This window comes from Pongo pygmaeus, chromosome 3, assembly GCF_028885625.2.
Source record: "Pongo pygmaeus isolate AG05252 chromosome 3, NHGRI_mPonPyg2-v2.0_pri, whole genome shotgun sequence".
Taxonomy (NCBI): Eukaryota; Metazoa; Chordata; class Mammalia; order Primates; family Hominidae; genus Pongo; species Pongo pygmaeus.
The window spans coordinates 170,405,467-170,422,500 of NC_072376.2; the positions used below are offsets into that span (position 1 = coordinate 170,405,467).

The 17,034-nt window shown below is 34.6% G+C and overlaps 1 protein-coding gene across 2 annotated transcripts in view; it reads left to right on the forward strand.

The window, feature by feature from the left end:
• Nucleotides 1-17,034, forward strand: part of GRIA2 (glutamate ionotropic receptor AMPA type subunit 2) — a 140,073-nt gene that overhangs the window by 118,328 nt on the left and 4,711 nt on the right. The window lies entirely within an intron of this gene.

Genomic DNA, 17,034 nt, shown 5'->3' on the forward strand with positions numbered 1-17,034 from the left:
ATAAAACAATTCTTTCTGTGAAAATGTTTAAATGCAGCTGATTAACTTAGGTCTGAAGCCAATATATGTGACATATAATGATCTCTGATAATCTACAAATATCTTCGAATATATATCTGAGTTTCAGTGAAATCTAGTCCAACTTATTCCAGAATTAGGATTAGGACCTTCAAATGGCCATCAAAATTTGAAGACTATCTCATGCTACATTACCTCTGATCTCTTTTCAGAATAACTTCAGTTCAGCTGAAGATACTATGGGAGAAAGGGTTCTGGGAGTGCGGGTGGTAGAACCATAGCTAATAACAGATAGTAACTTGGGTGTATGTGAACAGTCCAAGACCTTGATGAATTAATTAGGTACCTCAATATAAGTGCAAAAATGTGGACCATCAGCTGCTTTTTTTTACTTTAATGTAGATTTTAGAATGAATCTTGTAATGTAGGTTTCTTACTAATGACAATGTATTATCATTTCTAAACATATATGCAATATGTGTATGAATACTCGGTTTAAAAATGTTGTATGTTCCTCAATTAGAAGTGCATTTGAAAGCATTTTTAATATTTGTATGCAATGTGGCTTGCTTTTATCTTATTTGGAAAAATAAGGTGCTCTGTTTTGAAGTAAATGAGATCTATGAGAATGATGCAGATGACTGTTATAACAGGATTTACTTGGTGCTACTTACGTTGATTAAAATAATCTTAATTATTTTCAGACTCTCTCTTCCAGTTGAGCATGCATCTATGGAGAGTTTCAGTTATTACCTTGTTTGGACAATAGTAGTGCCAGCTACTTTTCACTGCTACACATTCACATTCACAAAGGTTTTCAGTATATCTTCACTGAGTCAATCATAGAAACACGTGTCTTAATCACCAAGGTGCCAGAATTGTATGGCCAGTGTATTCACATTCCCTAGTAGACAAGATAAGAAAGCTAGTTGAGTTTGGGAAAAGAATGTTGCTACTCTTTTGTTTCAGTGCACTAACCTCATGGAGCCCATTTGTTCCAATATGCAATTGTGGAGGTTTTATAAGGTTGTGGAGCTTTTCTTCCCTAGAGTAATAGAGAAGTGATGTTGGATAGTTAGGCAAACTGATGACTTCTATCTATCAGCATAGCTCCCCAAAGAAGTTTCTTATCCATTGCCTCTTTTAATCTAACAATATTTCTGTCTGATAGTCAGGGCAATGATTTTTGTTTGATATCTGTGCATTATTAAACAGAAGCTCAGATAATTTGGGGTATTTGATCAAATTCATGCAACTAATAAGTATACTGAGGTCTTGTCCTCCTAGCCAGGGTTCTTTCCATACACTATTTTTCCTTGTGCAGCAAAGTCTCTGGATTTATTTCACTGCCTTCATGCTCTGCTCTTGGTTACATCCACACTTGCTTGTGTAATGCTAGAGACATGGTTGAAACCCAAGCAAGTCCTCACAGTTCCTCTCAAACTATCTCCAAAAGGAACTGTTGATGAAATGACATTGGCTAAGTCTCAGTGCATATAATGTTGTAGCGAGCTTCTCCTTATCTAGAGAAAGAAGAGTGTGGGCTCGAACTTGTTTAACATTATTCTGTTTGTACCAAAAAAGAGAAGCCAACAAAACAGCGTGCATCACCAAAGAGAATAGGAACTTTATATGTTAATTCTTTCATTGAAATATATGACATGGTTGCAATTTGGGAAATTATGTATATAAAAGTTTTGTTTCTTCAAGTTGAATTAAATAAAAATGTTGCTAGTTCATGAGTAATTTTGAGCAATTTTGCTAACTGTATTATAATAATATTTGATAATTGGATGTCATGATGATAATAGTAAGGAAAATATTATTTTTGCTTCTGATTCTGAACATGTTTTCTAGGATACTATGGCTTTCCAACTGTATCCATCAAGTATCATACCTTTCACATAGAGTTACTGAATTAGTATAGGGAAATTGAATAACAGATTCCCTTTGAGTCAATAACCTTTTTCATAGAATATTATATAAAATATTTCACAAAATGAAGCTAATTTAGAGACATTTTAAAGATAAGAATATTTGATTTTCATTAATATTGTTTCCTTAAATCATAGGGTCAACTGCAGTATGTCTATTGGCTGTAGTGTTGTTGAGTTGCTGACTTTCTGGGGAAAAATGTGGCAAGGGGAATTCTTGTTTCTATTCCTAAAATTAACATTCACCAAGGTCTTGGGTTCATCCTCTCTCAACTTTCCTTTGGTCCTAAGGAATTTTGGGGCTTCTGTGTAAGGTAGATAGAGAATGGAGTGAAAGCTGACAGATTGATTATTATGGTGCCCAGCCTACCAGGAAAGGGATATGGATGAAGTGGGCTGAAGCCAGGCTGAAAACATGTATTGCTTACTTTGTTCTCTGCCCATTCATTATGCTTACTTTCGGAGCCAAGACCCAGTAAAATAGCTGATTACACATGCAATAATACCCTTTTACCACTTGCTAATCTTTAAAGTTCTAACATTTATCTTCATGTTTTGTAATGTGGCTTAATTTGGCTTTAGTGATAGCTTTTTCCTTTTTATGCTGTTTTACAACTAGGAATTTTATTGGTTATATTATTGTTAAATTTTCTGCTGTCATTGAGTTTATCAAGTCAACGGTTGGTTTTCATCATAGCCAGAGATTTGGATTTAGCATCGCAGACATGGATTTGAGAAGTTAGGTCATTGTCTAAATTTCAAATAATAACTAACTGAAAGATAAAAAATAAGTTGAGACCATTTGGAAATTAATGGCCAATTCTAAAATAGAATTCAGAATTTGGAACTCCTAGTCGTTTGTCTCAATGTTAATTGTTTCATAAAAGTATATTCTTGTTGAGATAAAAGCACTTCATATAAATTTATAAGATGAATATTTTATTTAATAGTTAGGGATCTGTTTTGTACTGACATGATGTTTTTTCTTCCATTAAAGTCTAAGATATTTTCAGATTTCAGGTAAATAATAGCAAACCGCATTATATTAATATTACTTTAGTAAAGTCGGTGAGTATATAATTGTTGTAGAAGTTCAATTTAAGCTGCAGATTTTCTAATTTAAAATCTATACTTTCCTTCAGTGATGATCATTAAACAAAACATTCATGAAATATTTACTTTGTTTTGCTTGAAAGAGAGAGTAAATGGAGAACAATCTTGTAACCACCAAGAGATGTGAGGAAAATTAGTCTACGTCTTCATTTTCTGCAGTTTTCTGTTTATGGAACCCATGCACATCCTTGTACAGAGTGAATGATAAAGTCTGAATCATTTTGGAGTTACTGATCATCCCTAATTATAGTGCCACTGTAGCATACCTATAATTAAGAGAGAATTAGCCTTTCAATTATAAGCCACTATTTTTAGAGCTTCACATTTTAATAATTTCTTATCTTAATAAAATAGGACAGATCTTGAATTAGATGACTTTGTGTAGAAAATGATTTTATAGGACCCATATGCAGTATGTTACTACAGAAACTTTGATTTTTAAGGACAGGAAATGGTTTTCTTATCTAAACCTATCATTGGCCTGTCAAACCACAAAGCACAATTATTAACTTGCAGATAGGAAGTAACTCTTCATGCCTGTGGTGTCTCCCACACTGCATTCTGTTCCTTCTGGTTGTCTCCTGTGGGAGGATGAGGGACACAGATTATTCTCTAAATATATGGTCTACTTTGATGATAATTTTGGAAGAAAAAAATTCTAAACATTGCATTGCCAAAATAAAGGTATTTGCCTTCTTGTTTAATGCAGTTTGTTCCATCTACAAAAGATAAATTTAGTCTGATAATAAACCATGAGACTCTACTATTATTACTCAGCACTGTAGACTTTTTATAGTTTAGAAATAGTATAAATAATGGATAACTAGTATTAATGCTGCTGTTACTTACCAGTGAAATAATTAGTTTGAAATTTTCCATATGCATACATCGTCTACTATATAATCAATATTACAAGAAAATTAAAATAATTGAGAGTATTTTTTTAAAGATGTTAACCTTTTTTCAACTCTCTCTATGGCATACAATACACTTATTTATATTTACATATGAAAACATTCCTGAAAAGTAATTGCAAATAAAAATGGTCTAGCCATTATGACACCTCTTCTATGGAACTGTATTAATTGCTATTTCATTGCAGTTACATTTAAGTCAGTTATTGTTTGTGTTTGGTAATAATACAGCATGATTTCTTTATTGCCATGTTATAAATAATGGATTTCACGAATTTGTCATTCCCCATACTTATTTTATTATTCCTGGTATTGCTAATGATTTATTTGCCACAATTGCCTCTATTGCCTGTTCCTATGAAGGCAGAAATATGCATGTCTATGATACATATGCATATATCTATTTATCAATATATAATTATCTTTCAAATCTTTTGGAAATAAAATGAGTGTAGCCATTTGTGTCTCTATATATGTAGAACGTTACTCATATCGAAATAGACCCTTCATAGATGTGTCACCCATGCTTAAATATTTAGTTTCAAAAATAGTAGATATTAAATAAATGCTGAATGTGAATAAATAAGGAAAAAATAGCATCGTATGCATATGTTGCAAGTCACTCATGCATGGTTAGTCATCTATTACAAATTTTCCTTCCCCAGTTTTTTGGGGGCTTGATTATAGCAGAACAATCTGCACAGCTGACAATTCTTGCATGCCCAATCCTTCTCTAGATGATCCAGGAGATGTTAAAATCATTTCCTCTCTGGTTGGCAGTTTTTCTTTCTCTGACATTTTAATTTTTTCTCACCATTCCACAGAACATCTGAGAAAGCACTGAATTCAAAAAGCATCCTAAATGTATTTACGAATACATTTAGCCTAAGTTGCTTTCAGGAGAACCCATGATCTCTGATTTCAGCTAACGCCAGCTGGGTTAACAATACAGGAAGGGTCAAAATGTTTCCTTTAAAACGTATTGCCCAGTTTAAGGACCGTGCAGCTCATTCAGTAGTTCTTAAATTTCATAGGAATAGAAAAATAAGGAAATGTAGAAGAAGCCATAATGAATCATGTGTTTTTGGTGACCCAATGCCAAGGAAGGTGCATGTGTGCTTATTGAATTGTAATTATTGTACAAAGTGGCAGCTTTTACCAGGGTAGATGTGTTATTTTGGTCATTCTCTTTCCATAACTGTTCTTTGCCAATGTCAATGTGCTCTGTAACCATGCAATTGTGTCTTTTAAAGACCACTCTTGCGATACACTGGCTAAATAATTTGACTAATCAGATTACAGGAGGCTTTCTATTATTGTCCATACCAAAGAGAAAGCATTCCTTTTCATACCAATAGCAGATCATGAGAACGATTAATCTAGAAGGAAAGGTTAAAACAATACAGAAGTGATTTGGAATTAGTCTCTCATTTCAAAGCCTTTCTAAAATTCCTGTTTAAATGCTTCAGAGAGAATATTAATTTCAGAATAAATTGTACAGGTGCTTTAAATGCCTTAGTTTTCAATTCACTTTATTATTGTATTTAAGTAGAAGAATCATCTCTGCCTACCTCTGTTGGATCTTTCACACTGGTTGCCATGGTAATAAACATGGTCCCAGAGCTCTATAGAGAATAGAATTGTTCAATTATTTAAATATATTGGGACCAAACCTCAACTAAATATAAGTATTATCGACAAAATTTTGAAAATTCTTCAATTAGACTTTTGATATTTGAAGGAAAATTTGATGGCTCACGCCTGTAATCCCAACACTTTGGGAGGCCAAGGCAGGCAGATCTCGAGGTCAAGAGATCGAGACCATCCTGGCCAACATGGTGAAAGCCCATCACTACTAAAAATACAAAAATTAGCTGGGCACGATGGCACGTGCCCAGCTACTCGGGAGGCTGAGGCGGGAGAATAGCTTGAACCCAGGAGGTGGAGGTTGCAGTGAGCCGAGATCACACCACTGCACTCCAGCCGGGCAACAAAGCGAGGCTCCATCTCCAAAAAAAAAAAAAATTTGATATTAAAGTAATTTATATTTTGCATTTCTAGCAGATAATTTTGCTCTGACTCCTACTAAGTGATTAGCCAAAGCAAAGAAATTGGTAAAGGTGGCTGCTATTTTCATAGGGAAATGATTTTTTGTTTGTTTGTTTCTTGAGACAGGGCCTCACCCTGTCACCCAGGCTGCAGTACAGTGGCATGGTAATGGCTCACTGCAACCTCAACCTCCCGGCTTGAACTGATCCTCCTGAGTAGCTGGGACCACAAGTGTTCACCACCACACTCAGCTAGTTTCTAAATTTTTTGTAGAAACGGGATTTCCCTATGTTGCCCAGGCTGATCTCTAGCTCCTGGGCTCAAGTGATCCTCCCACCCCGGCCTCCCAGAATGCAGGTATTCCAGGCATGAGCCACCTCACCCAGCCCAAAAATGAAATTTTGAAAATAAAATGGAAATTGGACAAATCAAGCAATGACAAATATTCTCAAAGTTCCAAAATATGCTATTTCATCATGTCTTTAAAGGAACAAAGATCTCATCATAGTAGAGGATGTTTTATAGATTTTAAAATTTATAGTATCTCTCTCAGATTTTTTAGTCTATGTTGCTTCTTTAACAATATTGAGTAGAATTAAAAGTCTCATATTAGCATTAAAATGAAACAAACAAAATTAGAGGCTTGTATGAATATTTGTGCTTTTCAAAATGAAATATAGCAACCATTAAAATGACTGCAGACATTTTACTGTGGCTAGCGTCTGATAAATACAAATATGAAATATGTAAGATTACCTTTTCTTAACTGTGTATAAAAATTATAAAGTCATTGTCCTATATAATTTTGCTCCAAATACTTTTCTGACTAGTCTTTCATTCCTGACATACCAAAAATAATGTAGACTTAAGCTAAATCCTTTTATAAGGCAGACAGTGACTATTGATGAAACAACTTTGATCTTTTTATCAGAAAGATTGAGATCAGAGTCTTCAAACATTTATTTCAGGATACAGATACACTTTCCATCTATGGCTTAGTAATGTGATATTTGAGGGTAAGAAATGTAGAAAGTATCGTGGTCCTTGACTTACCAAAGGGATTTATACTAGTACTACAAGGGGCCCATTCTGTCTTATGTATATTAGTGGGATTTTCCTGGGTACTCTTTGAATTTGCAGCCATTTTTCCTTTTATGTTACTTCCTGAGTTCCAGGGTTTTTATACATTTCCTTATTTTGAAATCAAATTCAGTGCTGTTTTTTTTCATAGTCAAATTTTCTTAAGATTGTTAGAATTTTCCTTCTTCCTTCCTTCTTTCCTTCCTTCCTTCCTCCCTGCCCCCCTTCCTCCCCCTCCCTCCCTCCCCCCTCTCTCCCCACCTTCCTTCCTTCCTTCTTTCATTCTTTTTTGTAACCTCAAAATATTGAAACACCACTCTTTAGCTTGGCAGTGGGACATATAGAGATATTTCCTAAAGCAACGGTAGCTGGTTTATAGGGCACAGCACAAATGGTCTAGTAGTATTCCTAGTTTCCAAAAAACCAACTGTGCTGCCCTTAAAATTTGTTTATTTATAATGAAAAAGAATATCATAGACTTTTAAATTAGGATAGTTCGCTAACACAACCAATTTTTCTCATAATTATTTTCACTTTTTAATTGCATAAACACACACATACACACAAACATTGAAAATGCCCTATTTCTGAATGCATGCTGTTGAGGTTGGATCAAGATGCTGAATTAAAGTATTTTAAAAGCCAACTCTCACATTGCAGATAAGTTCCTTCTCTGTGGTGATCTCTAATGTCCATATCATCTGCAAACCCAGAAGTTAGATTACAAAGTAGCTTCCAAATTCTGTTCATTTTAGAGATATCATGACATTTATTGAGTTAATCATCCAAACAATTCTTGAATGTACCTTATGAATTCATTAAGAGTCACTATTTTTATTGACAATCTATTGTTTTATTTTCACTGTTACGGTCTTTAGAAAGTTCCTACAAGATCAAAACTTGTATCCTAGGTATTTTCATTTATTTGTCCTAATTCTGACTTAAGTAATTGCTTTCTTTTGCATACTATAGATACATCAAATATATGGAGAGAACTATCATCTCTTTCATAACTTTTCTCATCACTAGCCTGAAAGTTCTGAATTCCCTCAACTGTTAATTATTATATTTTCAAACCCTTGTTATGGTTTTCATATATTTTAATTGCAAGTTTGTCCATGTTATTCTTACAGTACGGTATCTAGATCTGGGTTCTGATTTGATCTACTTATAGAGGATCTTTTTAATAGATTTTGGGGGAACAGGTGGTGTTTGGTTACATGAATCAGTTCTTTAGTGGTGATTTCTGAGGATCTTGACCTGAATCCAAAAATTAAGATTTCAGACCACAATTTCAATCTGAACATTCGTGTTCTTCAGGCGGCCCAGTGTTTACATGGAGAAAAAAAAAAAAAAGACTCTAATGAAATCATGTATTCTTCAGTTACTACAATCACACCATTCTCTTATTATTCCATTGCTATTTATTTTGCTTACTTATATATCCTCCCTGGCCTTTAAAGTATTTGAAATTAAAATTCTGTTATCTAGACTCTATAATTTCATTTAAAATCTTTAAGTTTATTAGCTTTTGTGGTAACTGCATGGAATTAATTGCTTGCCTTCATTCGAAGTTTACAGAAAACCTGGTTGATTTTAATGAATTGTGGTAAGCCTCTTGTATTCCATTCTATGAATACGAATTGATTGAAGCTACATGCCAGATTTTTGCATTCACTCCTGTTTAATTTTACATTAGTTTTTTTTTTTTTTTTTTTTGCTCATTGTCCTAATCCCATAACATTGAAATACTGGTTCCATCATATACAATAGTAATATCTGCAAATTTGAAATATTTGTCATGTATATCTTCATCCAAATTGTTGACTGAAATACTAGACATAATGGAAATAAGTATATAATCAGTGATATAAAAACAGCTTCTGTTGAAATCAGCATTTGTATACGAAGAAATAATAATCAATGTTCTTTAAATATGATTAATATTTTCATCACAAACTCACCTAATTTTAATAAAGCTAATTTTCTACCTAAGGCACAAAAATATGATACACGTTTCAAGTGTTTTGATCGTAATCAAGATGTTCATGAGTTGAATCTTGAATGCGCCAATTGAATAACACTATTAAAAAAACACTATTAAAAAATGAAAGACGGGGTCATAGGGGTATCACTTGCTCTTCCTATACATTATCAGTTCACATTGTATGCATATATGTGCACGTATAGTTAATATGTAAGGTATAATGAGTAGGCATTCCATTAACGATATCATTTACCATTCGTAAGGTAATGAGAACATATGGAAATAACATTTGCATTGACAAATTTAAAGTCATTGTTTTTTAAGCATAAAAATTACCAAAAAGATATGATTCTATGACTAGTACAAGCATTAACATGTGATGTGGCTAGCCTTTGGGTCACCACCCAAATCTCACCTTGAATTGTCATCCCTATAATCCCCATAATCCCCACGTGTCAAGGGAGAGACCAGGGGGAGGAAACTGATTCATGGAGGCGGTTTTCCCCATGCTGTTCTCGTGATAGTGAGTGAGTTCTCATGAGATCTGATGGTTTTATAAGTGGCTCCTACCCTTTGCTCCACAATTCTTCCTGCCATCTTGTGAAGAAGGTGCCTTGCTTCCCCTTTGCCTTTCACGGTGATTTTAAGTTAAATGGGTCCTCTCCAGCCATGAGAGAATTAAACTTCTTCCCTTTATAAATTACCCAGTCTCGTCCAGTTCTTTGTAACAGTATGAAAACGAACTTATATGACATGACTCTAGTTTTATCACAATTGAGAGTCATTTCAGAATGCCAAAGAGAGCTCTGAGACTTAACTTTACTTCTGGTGGATTAAAATGCTGCGACAGCCTCTAATTTATTCAAGCCTCAGTTTACTTATAAATTATATGTAGACATTTACTGGATTGCTCTAAATTTTATAATATTGTTAAGTGACTTTTTTATTTTTACCAAAACATTTTTAATCTAAACTCTATGTTGAGGATTTTTATGATTTAGTGTATATACACATCTATTGAAAATTTGGATATCCAGGTGTTATTCCTGGTTCTTCTATGGGCTAATGAGCTATGCTAACTTAGGAAAGGTAATCTTTTTGAATCTTGATTCTATAATAAAGGGCTTAGATTGTAAAATTTTTAGATTTTTAAGATTCATTCTAGTACTAATCATTTGAAAACCATAAACTGTTAAAAATACTTATAGTTGGCTGGGTGCAGTGGCTCATGTCTGTAATCGCAGGACTTTGGGAGGCCAAGGCAGGTGGATCTCGAGGTCAGGAGTTCAACAGCAGCCTGGCCAACATGGTGAAACCCCATCTCTACTAAAAATACAAAAAATAGCCGGGTGTGGTGGTGGGTTCCTGTAATCCCAGCTACTCTGGATGCTGAGGCAGGAGAATTGCTTGAACCCAGGAGGTGGAGGTTGCAGTGAGCGAAGACCATGCCACTGCACTCCAGCCTAGGTGACAGAGTGAGACTCCATCTAAAAACACACACACACACACAACAACAACAACAAAAACACTTACAGTTATAGGCCCGCGTGGTGGTGCACACCCATAATCCCAGCACTTTGAAAGGCTGAGGCAGGTGGATCAACTGAGGTCAGGAATTTGAATTTGAGACCAGCCTGACCAGCATGGTGAAACCCTGTCTCTACTAAAAACACAAAAATTAGTTAGGCATGTTGGCGGGCGCCTGTAATCCCAGCTACTGGAGAGGCTGAGGCAGGAGAATTATTTGAAATGGGAGGCGGAGATTACAGTGAGCCAAGATTGCACCACTGCACTTCAGCCTGGGCGACAGAGTGAGACTTCATCTCAAAAAACAAAACAGGCCGGGCGTGGTGGCTCGCGCCTGTAATCCCAGCACTTTGGGAGGCCGAGGTGGGTGGATCACCTGAGGTCGGGAGTTCAAGACCAGCTTGACCAACAAGGAGAAACCCCGTCTCTACTAAAAATACAAAATTAGACCAGCGTGGTGGCGCGTGCCTGTAATCCGAGCTACTCTGGAGGCTGAGGCAGGAGAATAGCTTGAACCTGGGAGGCGGAGGTTACGGTGAGCCAAGATCGCGCCATTGAACTCCAGCCTGGGCAACAAGAGCAAAACTCCGTCTCAAAAACAAAACAAAACAAAACACAACAAAAAAAAACCTTATAGTTGGCCAGGCGCGGTGGCTCATGCCTGTAATCCCAGCACTTTGGGAGGCCAACGTGGGTGGATCACGAGGTCAGGAGATTGAGACCATCCTGGCTAACAGGGTGAAACCCCATCTCTACTAAAAATACAAAAAAAAAAAATTAGCCAGGTGTGGTGGTGGGCGCCTGTAGTCCCAGCTACTTGGGAGGCTGAGGCAACAGAATGGTGTGAACCCGGGAGGTGGAGCTTGCAGTGAGCCGAGATAGTGCCACTGCACTCCAGCCTAGGCTACAGAGCGAGACTCCGTCTCAAAAAATAAAAAAATAAAAAAATAAAAAACCTTATAGTTACAATTGTCAATAAATACCATTTACATTTTTAAGAAGCTGAGAAATTACATTATTTTAGTGTTAGAAGTACAGTTTAATGCGAATCTTGTTAATATTTTAAAATTAGTTTTATTTAAAATGATAAATTAATCGTATAGAAAAATTTTCATGAAAACAAATCAAACTACTTTTCTTTAAACTATTTTATTAACTGTAACCCTTTATAAACAACTAATTTATTGTATTTTAATAAAAAACTGAGAAACATTGTGAGTTTTCATATAAAATGTCATGATTACCTCATGCATCTGATTTTAATGATTTGAAAAATATTTTATGCTCGCTTGATTCATTACTTCATGGAATTGACAGTTTGAATACAAATTTTTTTAATAAAAAACTGAAACATGACATTTTAGTAGAGCTTAATGTGCAAAGGAATGTCAAGAGAAATATTTTTATTGACTTTATTCAAGTATTTACCATTAATTTTTTAATTTCATATATGTAATATATGATGTAGTTTTTGTATAAAATAAAATTAATATATAAGCAAAAACCTATCATCTTTAGCCAAATGAATAAGAAGTAGTAAGTCAATGGAATTAAGCTCTGTGAAAATCTTTATTGGTACAACACAACTTTATTATTCAGGCGCACTTAATTTATATGAAATGTTTCTTCAACAATGCTAGACAATGAGCATGTTTTGCCTTTGACTCTTTAAGGATATTAATATGACACACTGTTATTTTCTGTGAATTATTAGTTAAACTGATATGCCTATTAATAGTACAAAACCATGAAAAGAGATTTGAATAGCTATGTTTAAAGAAACTTGACTTCTTAAGAAACACAGAGAAGTCAAAGTATGCACCAGATTAAACTATAGGCGTCATTTTTCTCCTCATCAGAATGTGATGGCAGATGTTGTTACTGGTGCACTGGGTTCTTGCAGTCTCCCAGGATAGAAATCAAGAGAAACTACCAGTTATAGCAGCAAAAATAAAGTTTATTTAGCTTGTGCACAAGGGTCCCATCACTGAGAAGGGAAAGGAATGCTCCATGAGGGTAGTGTGTATGTTAGTTTTATAGGATCTTTCTATAGGGAAGGATTCTGTCAGGACTCTTCTAGAGCTTGGGCAGTGGCGCAACATGCTACATATGTCATATCTAGCATTAGCATTTTAAGTCTTCCCCCCAGGGAACTATTTTTAGCATTAAAATAAGGAAAGGGTAACTATAGGTTGGAGTTTAATTCTAACTGTGCATGCATTGGCTCCGGGGAAGTCCCTAACCTTCTGAAATAAAAACTTACAATTAAGAGCTTCTTGGGTCTTTTGTTACTGATTGACTGAGAGTTAGATAAGCTAGAGCTTGAGTGAGGGGCTTTTATCATTTTTCTCCAGCTCATATTAAAACAGGGAACGAACCAGCCTGCTTGACTCAATGTCATCCTGAATTATTTCATTTCACTTTATTATACTTGCTTAAAGAATGATTGTATTTGATTTAACATGTAACTTCAGAATACACAGTCTTCCGGCCAGGCACAGTGGCTCACGCCTGTAATCCCAGCACTTTGGGAGGCCAAGGCAGGTGGATCACCTGAGGTCAGGAGTTCAAGACCAGCCTGGCCAACATGGTGAAACCCTGTCTCTACTAAAAATACAAAAATTAGCCAGGCGTGGTGGCACATGCCTGTAAATCCCAGCTACTCAGCAGGCTGAGGCAGGAGAATTGCTTGAAGCCAGGAGGTGGAAGTTGCAGTGAGCCGAGATCATGCCATTGCACTACAGCCTGGGGGACAAGAATGAGACTTCATGTCAAAAAATAAAAAATAAAAAATACACAGTCTTCCTTGGCTTAGCTGTATGGGAAATATGTGTGTGTATATATATATATATATATATAGAGAGAGAGAGAGAGAGAGAGAGAGAGTTTAAATTTCGTGAAAAGCAGCATGTAGATTTGTGGAAGAGGTAGAAAATCAAGGTGCAGTTGTTCCTGAGAAAGACTTGTAACTCTTCCCTGGGACCATCTTGACAGAAAGGATTGTCAACCCCTTTGTTTTCCTTTTGCATTGCATCATGTTCTTCTCTGGACCAGCATTCAGATCAGTATTACAGACGATAGGAAATTATGTGGTTTATTTTAAAAGTCTGTATGGCTTGCCTGTGTTCCCTCTTCTACTTTGGTAAAATTTGCTCAAATGTAGATATTGCTTATGAGGGTGGTGATCATCATTGCCTGGGGTTCATCTCCAAAGTCCACACAAAGGGGCTAATTGAGGCAATTTGATTTGTCTTTGATTTGCATTTTCTATACAATTGCTTAAATTATCTGGGTGCTTTTGGTAGAACACTGTGTGCATGTAACCTGAAATTGCTGGATTCCAAAATTTTAACAGGAAATGCTATTAAGAACAGTATCTTAGTTGACCACATGGTATTACATTATTTTTCAGTGTATTTGTAAATATATTCTAAGAAATAAGTGGTCAAGAGGCTGGAGTGGATCCGATGATTGTAGTGTGCTCCCCAGTGCATCAGGTCGACCACTAACATATGAATTAGGCCAAACTAAACATTGTTACCTACATTAACCTACTAGGTTGGCGCAAAAGTAATTGTGGTTTTGCCATTGAAAGTAGTGGCAAAAACAGCAATTACTTCTGCACCAACCTAATGAAAAATAACTATAATTTATCATGCGTCTTCTTAGATGAGAAGCCCAAAACTTTGCTTTGCCTTTGGAATGTTTTTCTACCGGTTACTTTTTTATTTTTGCTATGGTTTTGGAGAAAATCAAGATTTCTAGGTATCATTTTTATTATTTAGTCTAACACTTTTTCTGATATGTTTAATAGAAAGTAATACATATATTCTGAATTGTCTCTCAGTAACAATGTCATCAGATTCCTCTAATTCTTGTTTTGAAAGTAGGTATGAAATTCAAATTAGTAAATGTCTTGTCCTAATGAATCGCAGTTTTCAACAGAACAGTATTATAATGTTTATGAGTTATCTTATTTGTCTACCTTTGGCTAAATATGTTCAAACAATAGCTCTTGAAAAGATATGGTCATGAAAACATTTTATTAACTTTGTTAAAAAAGGGAACAGTAAACTAACAACTGTGAGCCAAATGAATTAGCTAATTGAGGAAAAAATGTCTATCTTACAGAAATTCTGACTTATGAAAAAAGTTACTTTCAGTCTGATTCAGTATCATCAATATGTAAAGTCTTAGATAGTTTATCGATGTTATTAATCTACAATTACATCATAAAATCATGCTCCTTATAAGAATGTCATATATGTTATAATACATGTGAAGCCCCATTATAGAAAAATGACTGATTAACAGAACTTGTATGTCTAGGTGACCTAACATACCAGAACTAATACATCTTCTAAACGATTCAAACTGCAAAGACAGTGATCAACAGCTCAGATGAAAGTAGCTAGGTCCATTTTTTTTCTAGATTGTATTTTAAAATTCTTTCATTCTTGGAAATATTATATTTACACTTAGAGAAATATTCTTAAAACCAGCAGAAAATATTTTATGAATGAAACAGAAAATGTTATTGCTAATTTTTGAATTTTCTCTGAAGGGCATTCATATTTCATGTAATATTTTAATGCTTCAAAATTGATATTTTAAACTTGGAAAAATTGACATTTAATGGATGATTTGATAAAATAACTGTGTCATCATTTTGAACTCTTCTTTATCAGCCTGTGATTTTGTTCCAAAATTGTGATGTTGACATCATGTTTTTGTGAGAATTCACATTACAAAAAGACTTTGAGGTTTAGCAAGATTGCTTCCTATTTAATCAAACTCAAATGCTGTAACTAATCTTTCAATTTGGTTGCGAATATGAAGGCAGACTATAGGAGAAAACACAAACAAATAAGCAGTTTCTACAGTAGGCAAAGTTTCAGAAAAAGCAAAAATGGTTTTTCATTCCTAACTAAATCACAAAATACCCAATTAGAATACATTTATTAAGAACCTACTATGTACAAAGTTTCATGCTAAACATAGCTGGGGTCCTAGTAAAATTTTCACTCTCATAGATATGCTTTTACAACAGAAAGAAAGCTTGATTCACTAGGTAATGAATTTTAAAATCTAAAATCTGAAGCGGCATTGTTTGGTAATAGATTTAACAGTGGTTTACTTAATTAGGTGAGAGAATAAGTATTAAGAAGCAAGGAATATTGACATATATTTAGAGTTAAAGTGTCTTTTTCAGGAGACACCTGGCCTTCTGCCTGCATAGACCACTGAGCTGAAATGGTCCATGAGCCTGTCTCAGTACAACAGCCCCTGCTCAAATGGTGACAGTGAAAAACACAACTAAAGTCTGAGCATCTCTGTTATGCTATCATAAACCCCAGTGATACAAGCATACTCTATACTCTATTTGCACTTGACCCAAGATTTTCACCAAAATAGAGTGCTTTTATATGTAAAGCTACCTGAATCCTCAGGGCAGTATTATAAAACATTTGGATTTATATCATATGTCTGCTTTTTGTAAGGTAAAGGTTATATTTTTTAAATTCCTTAGAACAAAAAAAACAAACAAAACCCCCCAAACCTCTTGAGTTTTAAAAGTAAGTCTTCAATTTCAATTTTTCATTTCAAACTTACTAAACTAAAATAACAAAAGGGGTTATTCAAAGTCATCTTCCCAAAAGGGATTAAAGTCATGTGAGAAAGTTGTGAATAGAAAAATAAGCAGACATTCAAATGCTTTGACTTTCCAACTTTATGCTCAGCTTCTTTTGAGTCTGAATAGGAAGTATTAAATGACTCTTTTGATGCATATCTTTGCTTTTGAGTCCATTAGGTTTTAAGATAAATATTCCTTCAATAATACAGTTTCAATTAGCCTTTCTTTCTTTTATATCTGTCACTGATAAGAATGTTGGTTTTTTTCCAGTATATCTTGAAATAAATAGGATTTTGGTGTTTAAATATTCAAAGAAAAAAGTCCTGTTTAATTAAAAGAAAACTTCAATGGCCAAAGAATATTCTTTTAAAAATCAGTGTTATTCTAGAAACGTTTCAGTCAGTATTAGATAGAAGTTTCCAGCATAATATTATCTTTATTCTGCAGCTAATAGGCATTTCATTAGAATCTCACCACTTGCATGCCTGACCAACTCACATTACACAGATCCTGTTCTACCACTAATTAGGAATAGACCATTTAGGATTTGGGCAGCAAAGATATCCTTTTTGTTGTCTCCTAATTTGAATTATTCCTATAGATAGTGTAGTGCATTTTTCAATTTATTTTGGATTGTGACTATTTCAGATTACTTCTAGATATACAGTATTTTGTTTACCATAGTAAATCGATGTTTCAGGTCCTTGCAAACTATTAAAAATGATGTGGCATAATAACAATTTCATAGAATTGTTATTAGTGAAAATAATTGTTGAA